General features: G+C 33.1%; 29 non-coding genes across 29 annotated transcripts; 4 read left to right on the plus strand and 25 right to left on the minus strand.

Moving 5' to 3' along the window:
* Nucleotides 1-406: 406 nt before the first annotated feature.
* On the plus strand, nt 407-525 carry LOC149957911 (U5 spliceosomal RNA). The gene has a single exon (XR_016478928.1). It is a non-coding gene; the product is annotated as a U5 spliceosomal RNA (small nuclear RNA).
* A 432-nt stretch (nt 526-957) lies between these two features.
* LOC149957912 (U5 spliceosomal RNA) lies at nt 958-1,076 on the plus strand. Its single transcript, XR_016478929.1, has one exon. It is a non-coding gene; the product is annotated as a U5 spliceosomal RNA (small nuclear RNA).
* Nucleotides 1,077-1,508: 432 nt separating this feature from the next.
* On the plus strand, nt 1,509-1,627 carry LOC149957913 (U5 spliceosomal RNA). Its single transcript, XR_016478930.1, has one exon. It is a non-coding gene; the product is annotated as a U5 spliceosomal RNA (small nuclear RNA).
* Nucleotides 1,628-2,059: 432 nt separating this feature from the next.
* LOC149957914 (U5 spliceosomal RNA) lies at nt 2,060-2,178 on the plus strand. Its single transcript, XR_016478931.1, has one exon. It is a non-coding gene; the product is annotated as a U5 spliceosomal RNA (small nuclear RNA).
* A 361-nt stretch (nt 2,179-2,539) lies between these two features.
* LOC149957915 (U5 spliceosomal RNA) lies at nt 2,540-2,658 on the minus strand. Its single transcript, XR_016478932.1, has one exon. It is a non-coding gene; the product is annotated as a U5 spliceosomal RNA (small nuclear RNA).
* A 432-nt stretch (nt 2,659-3,090) lies between these two features.
* On the minus strand, nt 3,091-3,209 carry LOC149957916 (U5 spliceosomal RNA). The gene has a single exon (XR_016479331.1). It is a non-coding gene; the product is annotated as a U5 spliceosomal RNA (small nuclear RNA).
* Nucleotides 3,210-3,641: 432 nt separating this feature from the next.
* LOC149957917 (U5 spliceosomal RNA) lies at nt 3,642-3,760 on the minus strand. Its single transcript, XR_016478934.1, has one exon. It is a non-coding gene; the product is annotated as a U5 spliceosomal RNA (small nuclear RNA).
* Nucleotides 3,761-4,192: 432 nt separating this feature from the next.
* LOC149957918 (U5 spliceosomal RNA) lies at nt 4,193-4,311 on the minus strand. The gene has a single exon (XR_016479342.1). It is a non-coding gene; the product is annotated as a U5 spliceosomal RNA (small nuclear RNA).
* A 432-nt stretch (nt 4,312-4,743) lies between these two features.
* On the minus strand, nt 4,744-4,862 carry LOC149957919 (U5 spliceosomal RNA). The gene has a single exon (XR_016479343.1). It is a non-coding gene; the product is annotated as a U5 spliceosomal RNA (small nuclear RNA).
* Nucleotides 4,863-5,294: 432 nt separating this feature from the next.
* On the minus strand, nt 5,295-5,413 carry LOC149957920 (U5 spliceosomal RNA). Its single transcript, XR_016478935.1, has one exon. It is a non-coding gene; the product is annotated as a U5 spliceosomal RNA (small nuclear RNA).
* A 432-nt stretch (nt 5,414-5,845) lies between these two features.
* LOC149957921 (U5 spliceosomal RNA) lies at nt 5,846-5,964 on the minus strand. The gene has a single exon (XR_016478936.1). It is a non-coding gene; the product is annotated as a U5 spliceosomal RNA (small nuclear RNA).
* A 432-nt stretch (nt 5,965-6,396) lies between these two features.
* LOC149957922 (U5 spliceosomal RNA) lies at nt 6,397-6,515 on the minus strand. Its single transcript, XR_016478937.1, has one exon. It is a non-coding gene; the product is annotated as a U5 spliceosomal RNA (small nuclear RNA).
* A 432-nt stretch (nt 6,516-6,947) lies between these two features.
* On the minus strand, nt 6,948-7,066 carry LOC149957923 (U5 spliceosomal RNA). Its single transcript, XR_016478938.1, has one exon. It is a non-coding gene; the product is annotated as a U5 spliceosomal RNA (small nuclear RNA).
* Nucleotides 7,067-7,498: 432 nt separating this feature from the next.
* On the minus strand, nt 7,499-7,617 carry LOC149957924 (U5 spliceosomal RNA). Its single transcript, XR_016478939.1, has one exon. It is a non-coding gene; the product is annotated as a U5 spliceosomal RNA (small nuclear RNA).
* Nucleotides 7,618-8,049: 432 nt separating this feature from the next.
* Nucleotides 8,050-8,168, minus strand: LOC149957925 (U5 spliceosomal RNA). Its single transcript, XR_016478940.1, has one exon. It is a non-coding gene; the product is annotated as a U5 spliceosomal RNA (small nuclear RNA).
* A 432-nt stretch (nt 8,169-8,600) lies between these two features.
* On the minus strand, nt 8,601-8,719 carry LOC149957926 (U5 spliceosomal RNA). The gene has a single exon (XR_016478941.1). It is a non-coding gene; the product is annotated as a U5 spliceosomal RNA (small nuclear RNA).
* Nucleotides 8,720-9,151: 432 nt separating this feature from the next.
* Nucleotides 9,152-9,270, minus strand: LOC149957927 (U5 spliceosomal RNA). Its single transcript, XR_016478942.1, has one exon. It is a non-coding gene; the product is annotated as a U5 spliceosomal RNA (small nuclear RNA).
* Nucleotides 9,271-9,702: 432 nt separating this feature from the next.
* LOC149957928 (U5 spliceosomal RNA) lies at nt 9,703-9,821 on the minus strand. Its single transcript, XR_016478943.1, has one exon. It is a non-coding gene; the product is annotated as a U5 spliceosomal RNA (small nuclear RNA).
* A 432-nt stretch (nt 9,822-10,253) lies between these two features.
* On the minus strand, nt 10,254-10,372 carry LOC149957929 (U5 spliceosomal RNA). The gene has a single exon (XR_016478945.1). It is a non-coding gene; the product is annotated as a U5 spliceosomal RNA (small nuclear RNA).
* A 432-nt stretch (nt 10,373-10,804) lies between these two features.
* LOC149957930 (U5 spliceosomal RNA) lies at nt 10,805-10,923 on the minus strand. Its single transcript, XR_016478946.1, has one exon. It is a non-coding gene; the product is annotated as a U5 spliceosomal RNA (small nuclear RNA).
* A 432-nt stretch (nt 10,924-11,355) lies between these two features.
* LOC149957931 (U5 spliceosomal RNA) lies at nt 11,356-11,474 on the minus strand. The gene has a single exon (XR_016478947.1). It is a non-coding gene; the product is annotated as a U5 spliceosomal RNA (small nuclear RNA).
* Nucleotides 11,475-11,906: 432 nt separating this feature from the next.
* LOC149957932 (U5 spliceosomal RNA) lies at nt 11,907-12,025 on the minus strand. The gene has a single exon (XR_016478948.1). It is a non-coding gene; the product is annotated as a U5 spliceosomal RNA (small nuclear RNA).
* Nucleotides 12,026-12,457: 432 nt separating this feature from the next.
* On the minus strand, nt 12,458-12,576 carry LOC149957933 (U5 spliceosomal RNA). Its single transcript, XR_016478949.1, has one exon. It is a non-coding gene; the product is annotated as a U5 spliceosomal RNA (small nuclear RNA).
* Nucleotides 12,577-13,008: 432 nt separating this feature from the next.
* Nucleotides 13,009-13,127, minus strand: LOC149957934 (U5 spliceosomal RNA). Its single transcript, XR_016478950.1, has one exon. It is a non-coding gene; the product is annotated as a U5 spliceosomal RNA (small nuclear RNA).
* A 432-nt stretch (nt 13,128-13,559) lies between these two features.
* LOC149957935 (U5 spliceosomal RNA) lies at nt 13,560-13,678 on the minus strand. Its single transcript, XR_016479332.1, has one exon. It is a non-coding gene; the product is annotated as a U5 spliceosomal RNA (small nuclear RNA).
* Nucleotides 13,679-14,110: 432 nt separating this feature from the next.
* LOC149957936 (U5 spliceosomal RNA) lies at nt 14,111-14,229 on the minus strand. Its single transcript, XR_016478951.1, has one exon. It is a non-coding gene; the product is annotated as a U5 spliceosomal RNA (small nuclear RNA).
* A 432-nt stretch (nt 14,230-14,661) lies between these two features.
* Nucleotides 14,662-14,780, minus strand: LOC149957937 (U5 spliceosomal RNA). Its single transcript, XR_016478952.1, has one exon. It is a non-coding gene; the product is annotated as a U5 spliceosomal RNA (small nuclear RNA).
* Nucleotides 14,781-15,212: 432 nt separating this feature from the next.
* Nucleotides 15,213-15,331, minus strand: LOC149957938 (U5 spliceosomal RNA). Its single transcript, XR_016478953.1, has one exon. It is a non-coding gene; the product is annotated as a U5 spliceosomal RNA (small nuclear RNA).
* A 432-nt stretch (nt 15,332-15,763) lies between these two features.
* Nucleotides 15,764-15,882, minus strand: LOC149957939 (U5 spliceosomal RNA). Its single transcript, XR_016478954.1, has one exon. It is a non-coding gene; the product is annotated as a U5 spliceosomal RNA (small nuclear RNA).
* Nucleotides 15,883-16,284: the final 402 nt, after the last annotated feature.

Here is a 16,284-nt window from a genome sequence, read left to right on the forward strand (position 1 = left end):
ACATCGCAAAACACCTGTGTGAAAACCTTTAAAGTTTCAATGTTTCGACGTTTAAATTTCACGAATGACTATAACGCCGCCAGCTACGGCGGGGTTTTATTGAAATGGCATCAAAAAATTTCGAACGATTAAATGATAATTTTGGTCATGGTCATGGTCATGGTCAGCAGTTAAGCGAAGGAAAAAAAAGAAAATTGCAGACGATTCCTTTAACAATTACATGTTGAGTTAATAACAAAATTTCTTTTTTTAACACCTTCTTACAAGAACGGTAATTTGTGCGTTTCTCATGATAAAGTAATGTAATTAAAATCTTCGCTTTATTACTTGTAATTCATACAAATAAAATATAGTGTAACATGGTTTGATACAATAATCATTTTACTTATAGTAGCCACGATATATTATGCTCTAGCTTCTCCTCAATCGCTTTAATCTTTCGCCTTTTACTAAAGATTACCGTGGGGAGGAGCAATATTATGAGCCTTTAAGCTATTTTTGAATACTCTACCTTGTGGTAGAGTTCGCTTTGAATCTAAAAATAAACACCCACATCGCAAAACACCTGTGTGAAAACCTTTAAAGTTTCAATGTTTCGACGTTTAAATTTCACGAATGACTATAACGCCGCCAGCTACGGCGGGGTTTTATTGAAATGGCATCAAAAAATTTCGAACGATTAAATGATAATTTTGGTCATGGTCATGGTCATGGTCAGCAGTTAAGCGAAGGAAAAAAAAGAAAATTGCAGACGATTCCTTTAACAATTACATGTTGAGTTAATAACAAAATTTCTTTTTTTAACACCTTCTTACAAGAACGGTAATTTGTGCGTTTCTCATGATAAAGTAATGTAATTAAAATCTTCGCTTTATTACTTGTAATTCATACAAATAAAATATAGTGTAACATGGTTTGATACAATAATCATTTTACTTATAGTAGCCACGATATATTATGCTCTAGCTTCTCCTCAATCGCTTTAATCTTTCGCCTTTTACTAAAGATTACCGTGGGGAGGAGCAATATTATGAGCCTTTAAGCTATTTTTGAATACTCTACCTTGTGGTAGAGTTCGCTTTGAATCTAAAAATAAACACCCACATCGCAAAACACCTGTGTGAAAACCTTTAAAGTTTCAATGTTTCGACGTTTAAATTTCACGAATGACTATAACGCCGCCAGCTACGGCGGGGTTTTATTGAAATGGCATCAAAAAATTTCGAACGATTAAATGATAATTTTGGTCATGGTCATGGTCATGGTCAGCAGTTAAGCGAAGGAAAAAAAAGAAAATTGCAGACGATTCCTTTAACAATTACATGTTGAGTTAATAACAAAATTTCTTTTTTTAACACCTTCTTACAAGAACGGTAATTTGTGCGTTTCTCATGATAAAGTAATGTAATTAAAATCTTCGCTTTATTACTTGTAATTCATACAAATAAAATATAGTGTAACATGGTTTGATACAATAATCATTTTACTTATAGTAGCCACGATATATTATGCTCTAGCTTCTCCTCAATCGCTTTAATCTTTCGCCTTTTACTAAAGATTACCGTGGGGAGGAGCAATATTATGAGCCTTTAAGCTATTTTTGAATACTCTACCTTGTGGTAGAGTTCGCTTTGAATCTAAAAATAAACACCCACATCGCAAAACACCTGTGTGAAAACCTTTAAAGTTTCAATGTTTCGACGTTTAAATTTCACGAATGACTATAACGCCGCCAGCTACGGCGGGGTTTTATTGAAATGGCATCAAAAAATTTCGAACGATTAAATGATAATTTTGGTCATGGTCATGGTCATGGTCAGCAGTTAAGCGAAGGAAAAAAAAGAAAATTGCAGACGATTCCTTTAACAATTACATGTTGAGTTAATAACAAAATTTCTTTTTTTAACACCTTCTTACAAGAACGGTAATTTGTGCGTTTCTCATGATAAAGTAATGTAATTAAAATCTTCGCTTTATTACTTGTAATTCATACAAATAAAATATAGTGTAACATGGTTTGATACAATAATCATTTTACTTATAGTAGCCACGATATATTATGCTCTAGCTTCTCCTCAATCGCTTTAATCTTTCGCCTTTTACTAAAGATTACCGTGGGGAGGAGCAATATTATGAGCCTTTAAGCTATTTTTGAATACTCTACCTTGTGGTAGAGTTCGCTTTGAATCTAAAAATAAACACCCACATCGCAAAACACCTGTGTGAAAACCTTTAAAGTTTCAATGTTTCGACGTTTAAATTTCACGAATAAAAAGAAATTTTGTTATTAACTCAACATGTAATTGTTAAAGGAATCGTCTGCAATTTTCTTTTTTTTCCTTCGCTTAACTGCTGACCATGACCATGACCAAAATTATCATTTAATCGTTCGAAATTTTTTGATGCCATTTCAATAAAACCCCGCCGTAGCTGGCGGCGTTATAGTCATTCGTGAAATTTAAACGTCGAAACATTGAAACTTTAAAGGTTTTCACACAGGTGTTTTGCGATGTGGGTGTTTATTTTTAGATTCAAAGCGAACTCTACCACAAGGTAGAGTATTCAAAAATAGCTTAAAGGCTCATAATATTGCTCCTCCCCACGGTAATCTTTAGTAAAAGGCGAAAGATTAAAGCGATTGAGGAGAAGCTAGAGCATAATATATCGTGGCTACTATAAGTAAAATGATTATTGTATCAAACCATGTTACACTATATTTTATTTGTATGAATTACAAGTAATAAAGCGAAGATTTTAATTACATTACTTTATCATGAGAAACGCACAAATTACCGTTCTTGTAAGAAGGTGTTAAAAAAAGAAATATTGTTATTAACTCAACATGTAATTGTTAAAGGAATCGTCTGCAATTTTCTTTTTTTTCCTTCGCTTAACTGCTGACCATGACCATGACCATGACCAAAATTATCATTTAATCGTTCGAAATTTTTTGATGCCATTTCAATAAAACCCCGCCGTAGCTGGCGGCGTTATAGTCATTCGTGAAATTTAAACGTCGAAACATTGAAACTTTAAAGGTTTTCACACAGGTGTTTTGCGATGTGGGTGTTTATTTTTAGATTCAAAGCGAACTCTACCACAAGGTAGAGTATTCAAAAATAGCTTAAAGGCTCATAATATTGCTCCTCCCCACGGTAATCTTTAGTAAAAGGCGAAAGATTATAGCGATTGAGGAGAAGCTAGAGCATAATATATCGTGGCTACTATAAGTAAAATGATTATTGTATCAAACCATGTTACACTTTATTTTATTTGTATGAATTACAAGTAATAAAGCGAAGATTTTAATTACATTACTTTATCATGAGAAACGCACAAATTACCGTTCTTGTAAGAAGGTGTTAAAAAAAGAAATTTTGTTATTAACTCAACATGTAATTGTTAAAGGAATCGTCTGCAATTTTCTTTTTTTTCCTTCGCTTAACTGCTGACCATGACCATGACCATGACCAAAATTATCATTTAATCGTTCGAAATTTTTTGATGCCATTTCAATAAAACCCCGCCGTAGCTGGCGGCGTTATAGTCATTCGTGAAATTTAAACGTCGAAACATTGAAACTTTAAAGGTTTTCACACAGGTGTTTTGCGATGTGGGTGTTTATTTTTAGATTCAAAGCGAACTCTACCACAAGGTAGAGTATTCAAAAATAGCTTAAAGGCTCATAATATTGCTCCTCCCCACGGTAATCTTTAGTAAAAGGCGAAAGATTAAAGCGATTGAGGAGAAGCTAGAGCATAATATATCGTGGCTACTATAAGTAAAATGATTATTGTATCAAACCATGTTACACTATATTTTATTTGTATGAATTACAAGTAATAAAGCGAAGATTTTAATTACATTACTTTATCATGAGAAACGCACAAATTACCGTTCTTGTAAGAAGGTGTTAAAAAAAGAAATATTGTTATTAACTCAACATGTAATTGTTAAAGGAATCGTCTGCAATTTTCTTTTTTTTCCTTCGCTTAACTGCTGACCATGACCATGACCATGACCAAAATTATCATTTAATCGTTCGAAATTTTTTGATGCCATTTCAATAAAACCCCGCCGTAGCTGGCGGCGTTATAGTCATTCGTGAAATTTAAACGTCGAAACATTGAAACTTTAAAGGTTTTCACACAGGTGTTTTGCGATGTGGGTGTTTATTTTTAGATTCAAAGCGAACTCTACCACAAGGTAGAGGATTCAAAAATAGCTTAAAGGCTCATAATATTGCTCCTCCCCACGGTAATCTTTAGTAAAAGGCGAAAGATTAAAGCGATTGAGGAGAAGCTAGAGCATAATATATCGTGGCTACTATAAGTAAAATGATTATTGTATCAAACCATGTTACACTATATTTTATTTGTATGAATTACAAGTAATAAAGCGAAGATTTTAATTACATTACTTTATCATGAGAAACGCACAAATTACCGTTCTTGTAAGAAGGTGTTAAAAAAAGAAATATTGTTATTAACTCAACATGTAATTGTTAAAGGAATCGTCTGCAATTTTCTTTTTTTTCCTTCGCTTAACTGCTGACCATGACCATGACCATGACCAAAATTATCATTTAATCGTTCGAAATTTTTTGATGCCATTTCAATAAAACCCCGCCGTAGCTGGCGGCGTTATAGTCATTCGTGAAATTTAAACGTCGAAACATTGAAACTTTAAAGGTTTTCACACAGGTGTTTTGCGATGTGGGTGTTTATTTTTAGATTCAAAGCGAACTCTACCACAAGGTAGAGGATTCAAAAATAGCTTAAAGGCTCATAATATTGCTCCTCCCCACGGTAATCTTTAGTAAAAGGCGAAAGATTAAAGCGATTGAGGAGAAGCTAGAGCATAATATATCGTGGCTACTATAAGTAAAATGATTATTGTATCAAACCATGTTACACTATATTTTATTTGTATGAATTACAAGTAATAAAGCGAAGATTTTAATTACATTACTTTATCATGAGAAACGCACAAATTACCGTTCTTGTAAGAAGGTGTTAAAAAAAGAAATTTTGTTATTAACTCAACATGTAATTGTTAAAGGAATCGTCTGCAATTTTCTTTTTTTTCCTTCGCTTAACTGCTGACCATGACCATGACCATGACCAAAATTATCATTTAATCGTTCGAAATTTTTTGATGCCATTTCAATAAAACCCCGCCGTAGCTGGCGGCGTTATAGTCATTCGTGAAATTTAAACGTCGAAACATTGAAACTTTAAAGGTTTTCACACAGGTGTTTTGCGATGTGGGTGTTTATTTTTAGATTCAAAGCGAACTCTACCACAAGGTAGAGTATTCAAAAATAGCTTAAAGGCTCATAATATTGCTCCTCCCCACGGTAATCTTTAGTAAAAGGCGAAAGATTAAAGCGATTGAGGAGAAGCTAGAGCATAATATATCGTGGCTACTATAAGTAAAATGATTATTGTATCAAACCATGTTACACTATATTTTATTTGTATGAATTACAAGTAATAAAGCGAAGATTTTAATTACATTACTTTATCATGAGAAACGCACAAATTACCGTTCTTGTAAGAAGGTGTTAAAAAAAGAAATTTTGTTATTAACTCAACATGTAATTGTTAAAGGAATCGTCTGCAATTTTCTTTTTTTTCCTTCGCTTAACTGCTGACCATGACCATGACCATGACCAAAATTATCATTTAATCGTTCGAAATTTTTTGATGCCATTTCAATAAAACCCCGCCGTAGCTGGCGGCGTTATAGTCATTCGTGAAATTTAAACGTCGAAACATTGAAACTTTAAAGGTTTTCACACAGGTGTTTTGCGATGTGGGTGTTTATTTTTAGATTCAAAGCGAACTCTACCACAAGGTAGAGTATTCAAAAATAGCTTAAAGGCTCATAATATTGCTCCTCCCCACGGTAATCTTTAGTAAAAGGCGAAAGATTAAAGCGATTGAGGAGAAGCTAGAGCATAATATATCGTGGCTACTATAAGTAAAATGATTATTGTATCAAACCATGTTACACTATATTTTATTTGTATGAATTACAAGTAATAAAGCGAAGATTTTAATTACATTACTTTATCATGAGAAACGCACAAATTACCGTTCTTGTAAGAAGGTGTTAAAAAAAGAAATTTTGTTATTAACTCAACATGTAATTGTTAAAGGAATCGTCTGCAATTTTCTTTTTTTTCCTTCGCTTAACTGCTGACCATGACCATGACCATGACCAAAATTATCATTTAATCGTTCGAAATTTTTTGATGCCATTTCAATAAAACCCCGCCGTAGCTGGCGGCGTTATAGTCATTCGTGAAATTTAAACGTCGAAACATTGAAACTTTAAAGGTTTTCACACAGGTGTTTTGCGATGTGGGTGTTTATTTTTAGATTCAAAGCGAACTCTACCACAAGGTAGAGTATTCAAAAATAGCTTAAAGGCTCATAATATTGCTCCTCCCCACGGTAATCTTTAGTAAAAGGCGAAAGATTAAAGCGATTGAGGAGAAGCTAGAGCATAATATATCGTGGCTACTATAAGTAAAATGATTATTGTATCAAACCATGTTACACTATATTTTATTTGTATGAATTACAAGTAATAAAGCGAAGATTTTAATTACATTACTTTATCATGAGAAACGCACAAATTACCGTTCTTGTAAGAAGGTGTTAAAAAAAGAAATTTTGTTATTAACTCAACATGTAATTGTTAAAGGAATCGTCTGCAATTTTCTTTTTTTTCCTTCGCTTAACTGCTGACCATGACCATGACCATGACCAAAATTATCATTTAATCGTTCGAAATTTTTTGATGCCATTTCAATAAAACCCCGCCGTAGCTGGCGGCGTTATAGTCATTCGTGAAATTTAAACGTCGAAACATTGAAACTTTAAAGGTTTTCACACAGGTGTTTTGCGATGTGGGTGTTTATTTTTAGATTCAAAGCGAACTCTACCACAAGGTAGAGTATTCAAAAATAGCTTAAAGGCTCATAATATTGCTCCTCCCCACGGTAATCTTTAGTAAAAGGCGAAAGATTAAAGCGATTGAGGAGAAGCTAGAGCATAATATATCGTGGCTACTATAAGTAAAATGATTATTGTATCAAACCATGTTACACTATATTTTATTTGTATGAATTACAAGTAATAAAGCGAAGATTTTAATTACATTACTTTATCATGAGAAACGCACAAATTACCGTTCTTGTAAGAAGGTGTTAAAAAAAGAAATTTTGTTATTAACTCAACATGTAATTGTTAAAGGAATCGTCTGCAATTTTCTTTTTTTTCCTTCGCTTAACTGCTGACCATGACCATGACCATGACCAAAATTATCATTTAATCGTTCGAAATTTTTTGATGCCATTTCAATAAAACCCCGCCGTAGCTGGCGGCGTTATAGTCATTCGTGAAATTTAAACGTCGAAACATTGAAACTTTAAAGGTTTTCACACAGGTGTTTTGCGATGTGGGTGTTTATTTTTAGATTCAAAGCGAACTCTACCACAAGGTAGAGTATTCAAAAATAGCTTAAAGGCTCATAATATTGCTCCTCCCCACGGTAATCTTTAGTAAAAGGCGAAAGATTAAAGCGATTGAGGAGAAGCTAGAGCATAATATATCGTGGCTACTATAAGTAAAATGATTATTGTATCAAACCATGTTACACTATATTTTATTTGTATGAATTACAAGTAATAAAGCGAAGATTTTAATTACATTACTTTATCATGAGAAACGCACAAATTACCGTTCTTGTAAGAAGGTGTTAAAAAAAGAAATTTTGTTATTAACTCAACATGTAATTGTTAAAGGAATCGTCTGCAATTTTCTTTTTTTTCCTTCGCTTAACTGCTGACCATGACCATGACCATGACCAAAATTATCATTTAATCGTTCGAAATTTTTTGATGCCATTTCAATAAAACCCCGCCGTAGCTGGCGGCGTTATAGTCATTCGTGAAATTTAAACGTCGAAACATTGAAACTTTAAAGGTTTTCACACAGGTGTTTTGCGATGTGGGTGTTTATTTTTAGATTCAAAGCGAACTCTACCACAAGGTAGAGTATTCAAAAATAGCTTAAAGGCTCATAATATTGCTCCTCCCCACGGTAATCTTTAGTAAAAGGCGAAAGATTAAAGCGATTGAGGAGAAGCTAGAGCATAATATATCGTGGCTACTATAAGTAAAATGATTATTGTATCAAACCATGTTACACTATATTTTATTTGTATGAATTACAAGTAATAAAGCGAAGATTTTAATTACATTACTTTATCATGAGAAACGCACAAATTACCGTTCTTGTAAGAAGGTGTTAAAAAAAGAAATTTTGTTATTAACTCAACATGTAATTGTTAAAGGAATCGTCTGCAATTTTCTTTTTTTTCCTTCGCTTAACTGCTGACCATGACCATGACCATGACCAAAATTATCATTTAATCGTTCGAAATTTTTTGATGCCATTTCAATAAAACCCCGCCGTAGCTGGCGGCGTTATAGTCATTCGTGAAATTTAAACGTCGAAACATTGAAACTTTAAAGGTTTTCACACAGGTGTTTTGCGATGTGGGTGTTTATTTTTAGATTCAAAGCGAACTCTACCACAAGGTAGAGTATTCAAAAATAGCTTAAAGGCTCATAATATTGCTCCTCCCCACGGTAATCTTTAGTAAAAGGCGAAAGATTAAAGCGATTGAGGAGAAGCTAGAGCATAATATATCGTGGCTACTATAAGTAAAATGATTATTGTATCAAACCATGTTACACTATATTTTATTTGTATGAATTACAAGTAATAAAGCGAAGATTTTAATTACATTACTTTATCATGAGAAACGCACAAATTACCGTTCTTGTAAGAAGGTGTTAAAAAAAGAAATTTTGTTATTAACTCAACATGTAATTGTTAAAGGAATCGTCTGCAATTTTCTTTTTTTTCCTTCGCTTAACTGCTGACCATGACCATGACCATGACCAAAATTATCATTTAATCGTTCGAAATTTTTTGATGCCATTTCAATAAAACCCCGCCGTAGCTGGCGGCGTTATAGTCATTCGTGAAATTTAAACGTCGAAACATTGAAACTTTAAAGGTTTTCACACAGGTGTTTTGCGATGTGGGTGTTTATTTTTAGATTCAAAGCGAACTCTACCACAAGGTAGAGTATTCAAAAATAGCTTAAAGGCTCATAATATTGCTCCTCCCCACGGTAATCTTTAGTAAAAGGCGAAAGATTAAAGCGATTGAGGAGAAGCTAGAGCATAATATATCGTGGCTACTATAAGTAAAATGATTATTGTATCAAACCATGTTACACTATATTTTATTTGTATGAATTACAAGTAATAAAGCGAAGATTTTAATTACATTACTTTATCATGAGAAACGCACAAATTACCGTTCTTGTAAGAAGGTGTTAAAAAAAGAAATTTTGTTATTAACTCAACATGTAATTGTTAAAGGAATCGTCTGCAATTTTCTTTTTTTTCCTTCGCTTAACTGCTGACCATGACCATGACCATGACCAAAATTATCATTTAATCGTTCGAAATTTTTTGATGCCATTTCAATAAAACCCCGCCGTAGCTGGCGGCGTTATAGTCATTCGTGAAATTTAAACGTCGAAACATTGAAACTTTAAAGGTTTTCACACAGGTGTTTTGCGATGTGGGTGTTTATTTTTAGATTCAAAGCGAACTCTACCACAAGGTAGAGTATTCAAAAATAGCTTAAAGGCTCATAATATTGCTCCTCCCCACGGTAATCTTTAGTAAAAGGCGAAAGATTAAAGCGATTGAGGAGAAGCTAGAGCATAATATATCGTGGCTACTATAAGTAAAATGATTATTGTATCAAACCATGTTACACTATATTTTATTTGTATGAATTACAAGTAATAAAGCGAAGATTTTAATTACATTACTTTATCATGAGAAACGCACAAATTACCGTTCTTGTAAGAAGGTGTTAAAAAAAGAAATTTTGTTATTAACTCAACATGTAATTGTTAAAGGAATCGTCTGCAATTTTCTTTTTTTTCCTTCGCTTAACTGCTGACCATGACCATGACCATGACCAAAATTATCATTTAATCGTTCGAAATTTTTTGATGCCATTTCAATAAAACCCCGCCGTAGCTGGCGGCGTTATAGTCATTCGTGAAATTTAAACGTCGAAACATTGAAACTTTAAAGGTTTTCACACAGGTGTTTTGCGATGTGGGTGTTTATTTTTAGATTCAAAGCGAACTCTACCACAAGGTAGAGTATTCAAAAATAGCTTAAAGGCTCATAATATTGCTCCTCCCCACGGTAATCTTTAGTAAAAGGCGAAAGATTAAAGCGATTGAGGAGAAGCTAGAGCATAATATATCGTGGCTACTATAAGTAAAATGATTATTGTATCAAACCATGTTACACTATATTTTATTTGTATGAATTACAAGTAATAAAGCGAAGATTTTAATTACATTACTTTATCATGAGAAACGCACAAATTACCGTTCTTGTAAGAAGGTGTTAAAAAAAGAAATTTTGTTATTAACTCAACATGTAATTGTTAAAGGAATCGTCTGCAATTTTCTTTTTTTTCCTTCGCTTAACTGCTGACCATGACCATGACCATGACCAAAATTATCATTTAATCGTTCGAAATTTTTTGATGCCATTTCAATAAAACCCCGCCGTAGCTGGCGGCGTTATAGTCATTCGTGAAATTTAAACGTCGAAACATTGAAACTTTAAAGGTTTTCACACAGGTGTTTTGCGATGTGGGTGTTTATTTTTAGATTCAAAGCGAACTCTACCACAAGGTAGAGTATTCAAAAATAGCTTAAAGGCTCATAATATTGCTCCTCCCCACGGTAATCTTTAGTAAAAGGCGAAAGATTAAAGCGATTGAGGAGAAGCTAGAGCATAATATATCGTGGCTACTATAAGTAAAATGATTATTGTATCAAACCATGTTACACTATATTTTATTTGTATGAATTACAAGTAATAAAGCGAAGATTTTAATTACATTACTTTATCATGAGAAACGCACAAATTACCGTTCTTGTAAGAAGGTGTTAAAAAAAGAAATTTTGTTATTAACTCAACATGTAATTGTTAAAGGAATCGTCTGCAATTTTCTTTTTTTTCCTTCGCTTAACTGCTGACCATGACCATGACCATGACCAAAATTATCATTTAATCGTTCGAAATTTTTTGATGCCATTTCAATAAAACCCCGCCGTAGCTGGCGGCGTTATAGTCATTCGTGAAATTTAAACGTCGAAACATTGAAACTTTAAAGGTTTTCACACAGGTGTTTTGCGATGTGGGTGTTTATTTTTAGATTCAAAGCGAACTCTACCACAAGGTAGAGTATTCAAAAATAGCTTAAAGGCTCATAATATTGCTCCTCCCCACGGTAATCTTTAGTAAAAGGCGAAAGATTAAAGCGATTGAGGAGAAGCTAGAGCATAATATATCGTGGCTACTATAAGTAAAATGATTATTGTATCAAACCATGTTACACTATATTTTATTTGTATGAATTACAAGTAATAAAGCGAAGATTTTAATTACATTACTTTATCATGAGAAACGCACAAATTACCGTTCTTGTAAGAAGGTGTTAAAAAAAGAAATTTTGTTATTAACTCAACATGTAATTGTTAAAGGAATCGTCTGCAATTTTCTTTTTTTTCCTTCGCTTAACTGCTGACCATGACCATGACCATGACCAAAATTATCATTTAATCGTTCGAAATTTTTTGATGCCATTTCAATAAAACCCCGCCGTAGCTGGCGGCGTTATAGTCATTCGTGAAATTTAAACGTCGAAACATTGAAACTTTAAAGGTTTTCACACAGGTGTTTTGCGATGTGGGTGTTTATTTTTAGATTCAAAGCGAACTCTACCACAAGGTAGAGTATTCAAAAATAGCTTAAAGGCTCATAATATTGCTCCTCCCCACGGTAATCTTTAGTAAAAGGCGAAAGATTAAAGCGATTGAGGAGAAGCTAGAGCATAATATATCGTGGCTACTATAAGTAAAATGATTATTGTATCAAACCATGTTACACTATATTTTATTTGTATGAATTACAAGTAATAAAGCGAAGATTTTAATTACATTACTTTATCATGAGAAACGCACAAATTACCGTTCTTGTAAGAAGGTGTTAAAAAAAGAAATTTTGTTATTAACTCAACATGTAATTGTTAAAGGAATCGTCTGCAATTTTCTTTTTTTTCCTTCGCTTAACTGCTGACCATGACCATGACCATGACCAAAATTATCATTTAATCGTTCGAAATTTTTTGATGCCATTTCAATAAAACCCCGCCGTAGCTGGCGGCGTTATAGTCATTCGTGAAATTTAAACGTCGAAACATTGAAACTTTAAAGGTTTTCACACAGGTGTTTTGCGATGTGGGTGTTTATTTTTAGATTCAAAGCGAACTCTACCACAAGGTAGAGTATTCAAAAATAGCTTAAAGGCTCATAATATTGCTCCTCCCCACGGTAATCTTTAGTAAAAGGCGAAAGATTAAAGCGATTGAGGAGAAGCTAGAGCATAATATATCGTGGCTACTATAAGTAAAATGATTATTGTATCAAACCATGTTACACTATATTTTATTTGTATGAATTACAAGTAATAAAGCGAAGATTTTAATTACATTACTTTATCATGAGAAACGCACAAATTACCGTTCTTGTAAGAAGGTGTTAAAAAAAGAAATTTTGTTATTAACTCAACATGTAATTGTTAAAGGAATCGTCTGCAATTTTCTTTTTTTTCCTTCGCTTAACTGCTGACCATGACCATGACCATGACCAAAATTATCATTTAATCGTTCGAAATTTTTTGATGCCATTTCAATAAAACCCCGCCGTAGCTGGCGGCGTTATAGTCATTCGTGAAATTTAAACGTCGAAACATTGAAACTTTAAAGGTTTTCACACAGGTGTTTTGCGATGTGGGTGTTTATTTTTAGATTCAAAGCGAACTCTACCACAAGGTAGAGTATTCAAAAATAGCTTAAAGGCTCATAATATTGCTCCTCCCCACGGTAATCTTTAGTAAAAGGCGAAAGATTAAAGCGATTGAGGAGAAGCTAGAGCATAATATATCGTGGCTACTATAAGTAAAATGATTATTGTATCAAACCATGTTACACTATATTTTATTTGTATGAATTACAAGTAATAAAGCGAAGATTTTAATTACATTACTTTATCATGAGAAACGCACAAATTACCGTTCTTGTAAGAAGGTGTTAAAAAAAGAAATATTGTTATTAACTCAACATGTAATTGTTAAAGGAATCGTCTGCAATTTTCTTTTTTTTCCTTCGCTTAACTGCTGACCATGACCATGACCATGACCAAAATTATCATTTAATCGTTCGAAATTTTTTGATGCCATTTCAATAAAACCCCGCCGTAGCTGGCGGCGTTATAGTCATTCGTGAAATTTAAACGTCGAAACATTGAAACTTTAAAGGTTTTCACACAGGTGTTTTGCGATGTGGGTGTTTATTTTTAGATTCAAAGCGAACTCTACCACAAGGTAGAGTATTCAAAAATAGCTTAAAGGCTCATAATATTGCTCCTCCCCACGGTAATCTTTAGTAAAAGGCGAAAGATTATAGCGATTGAGGAGAAGCTAGAGCATAATATATCGTGGCTACTATAAGTAAAATGATTATTGTATCAAACCATGTTACACTTTATTTTATTTGTATGAATTACAAGTAATAAAGCGAAGATTTTAATTACATTACTTTATCATGAGAAACGCACAAATTACCGTTCTTGTAAGAAGGTGTTAAAAAAAGAAATTTTGTTATTAACTCAACATGTAATTGTTAAAGGAATCGTCTGCAATTTTCTTTTTTTTCCTTCGCTTAACTGCTGACCATGACCATGACCATGACCAAAATTATCATTTAATCGTTCGAAATTTTTTGATGCCATTTCAATAAAACCCCGCCGTAGCTGGCGGCGTTATAGTCATTCGTGAAATTTAAACGTCGAAACATTGAAACTTTAAAGGTTTTCACACAGGTGTTTTGCGATGTGGGTGTTTATTTTTAGATTCAAAGCGAACTCTACCACAAGGTAGAGTATTCAAAAATAGCTTAAAGGCTCATAATATTGCTCCTCCCCACGGTAATCTTTAGTAAAAGGCGAAAGATTAAAGCGATTGAGGAGAAGCTAGAGCATAATATATCGTGGCTACTATAAGTAAAATGATTATTGTATCAAACCATGTTACACTATATTTTATTTGTATGAATTACAAGTAATAAAGCGAAGATTTTAATTACATTACTTTATCATGAGAAACGCACAAATTACCGTTCTTGTAAGAAGGTGTTAAAAAAAGAAATATTGTTATTAACTCAACATGTAATTGTTAAAGGAATCGTCTGCAATTTTCTTTTTTTTCCTTCGCTTAACTGCTGACCATGACCATGACCATGACCAAAATTATCATTTAATCGTTCGAAATTTTTTGATGCCATTTCAATAAAACCCCGCCGTAGCTGGCGGCGTTATAGTCATTCGTGAAATTTAAACGTCGAAACATTGAAACTTTAAAGGTTTTCACACAGGTGTTTTGCGATGTGGGTGTTTATTTTTAGATTCAAAGCGAACTCTACCACAAGGTAGAGTATTCAAAAATAGCTTAAAGGCTCATAATATTGCTCCTCCCCACGGTAATCTTTAGTAAAAGGCGAAAGATTAAAGCGATTGAGGAGAAGCTAGAGCATAATATATCGTGGCTACTATAAGTAAAATGATTATTGTATCAAACCATGTTACACTATATTTTATTTGTATGAATTACAAGTAATAAAGCGAAGATTTTAATTACATTACTTTATCATGAGAAACGCACAAATTACCGTTCTTGTAAGAAGGTGTTAAAAAAAGAAATTTTGTTATTAACTCAACATGTAATTGTTAAAGGAATCGTCTGCAATTTTCTTTTTTTTCCTTCGCTTAACTGCTGACCATGACCATGACCATGACCAAAATTATCATTTAATCGTTCGAAATTTTTTGATGCCATTTCAATAAAACCCCGCCGTAGCTGGCGGCGTTATAGTCATTCGTGAAATTTAAACGTCGAAACATTGAAACTTTAAAGGTTTTCACACAGGTGTTTTGCGATGTGGGTGTTTATTTTTAAATTCAAAGCGAACTCTACCACAAGGTAGAGTATTCAAAAATAGCTTAAAGGCTCATAATATTGCTCCTCCCCACGGTAATCTTTAGTAAAAGGCGAAAGATTAAAGCGATTGAGGAGAAGCTAGAGCATAATATATCGTGGCTACTATAAGTAAAATGATTATTGTATCAAACCATGTTACACTATATTTTATTTGTATGAATTACAAGTAATAAAGCGAAGATTTTAATTACATTACTTTATCATGAGAAACGCACAAATTACCGTTCTTGTAAGAAGGTGTTAAAAAAAGAAATATTGTTATTAACTCAACATGTAATTGTTAAAGGAATCGTCTGCAATTTTCTTTTTTTTCCTTCGCTTAACTGCTGACCATGACCATGACCATGACCAAAATTATCATTTAATCGTTCGAAATTTTTTGATGCCATTTCAATAAAACCCCGCCGTAGCTGGCGGCGTTATAGTCATTCGTGAAATTTAAACGTCGAAACATTGAAACTTTAAAGGTTTTCACACAGGTGTTTTGCGATGTGGGTGTTTATTTTTAGATTCAAAGCGAACTCTACCACAAGGTAGAGTATTCAAAAATAGCTTAAAGGCTCATAATATTGCTCCTCCCCACGGTAATCTTTAGTAAAAGGCGAAAGATTAAAGCGATTGAGGAGAAGCTAGAGCATAATATATCGTGGCTACTATAAGTAAAATGATTATTGTATCAAACCATGTTACACTATATTTTATTTGTATGAATTACAAGTAATAAAGCGAAGATTTTAATTACATTACTTTATCATGAGAAACGCACAAATTACCGTTCTTGTAAGAAGGTGTTAAAAAAAGAAATTTTGTTATTAACTCAACATGTAATTGTTAAAGGAATCGTCTGCAATTTTCTTTTTTTTCCTTCGCTTAACTGCTGACCATGACCATGACCATGACCAAAATTATCATTTAATCGTTCGAAATTTTTTGATGCCATTTCAATAAAACCCCGCCGTAGCTGGCGGCGTTATAGTCATTCGTGAAATTTAAACGTCGAAACATTGAAACTTTAAAGGTTTTCACACAGGTGTTTTGCG

Source organism: Leiobunum rupestre, chromosome 2 (genome assembly GCF_980474605.1).
Source record: "Leiobunum rupestre chromosome 2, qqLeiRupe1.1.hap1, whole genome shotgun sequence".
NCBI lineage: Eukaryota > Metazoa > Arthropoda > Arachnida > Opiliones > Sclerosomatidae > Leiobunum > Leiobunum rupestre.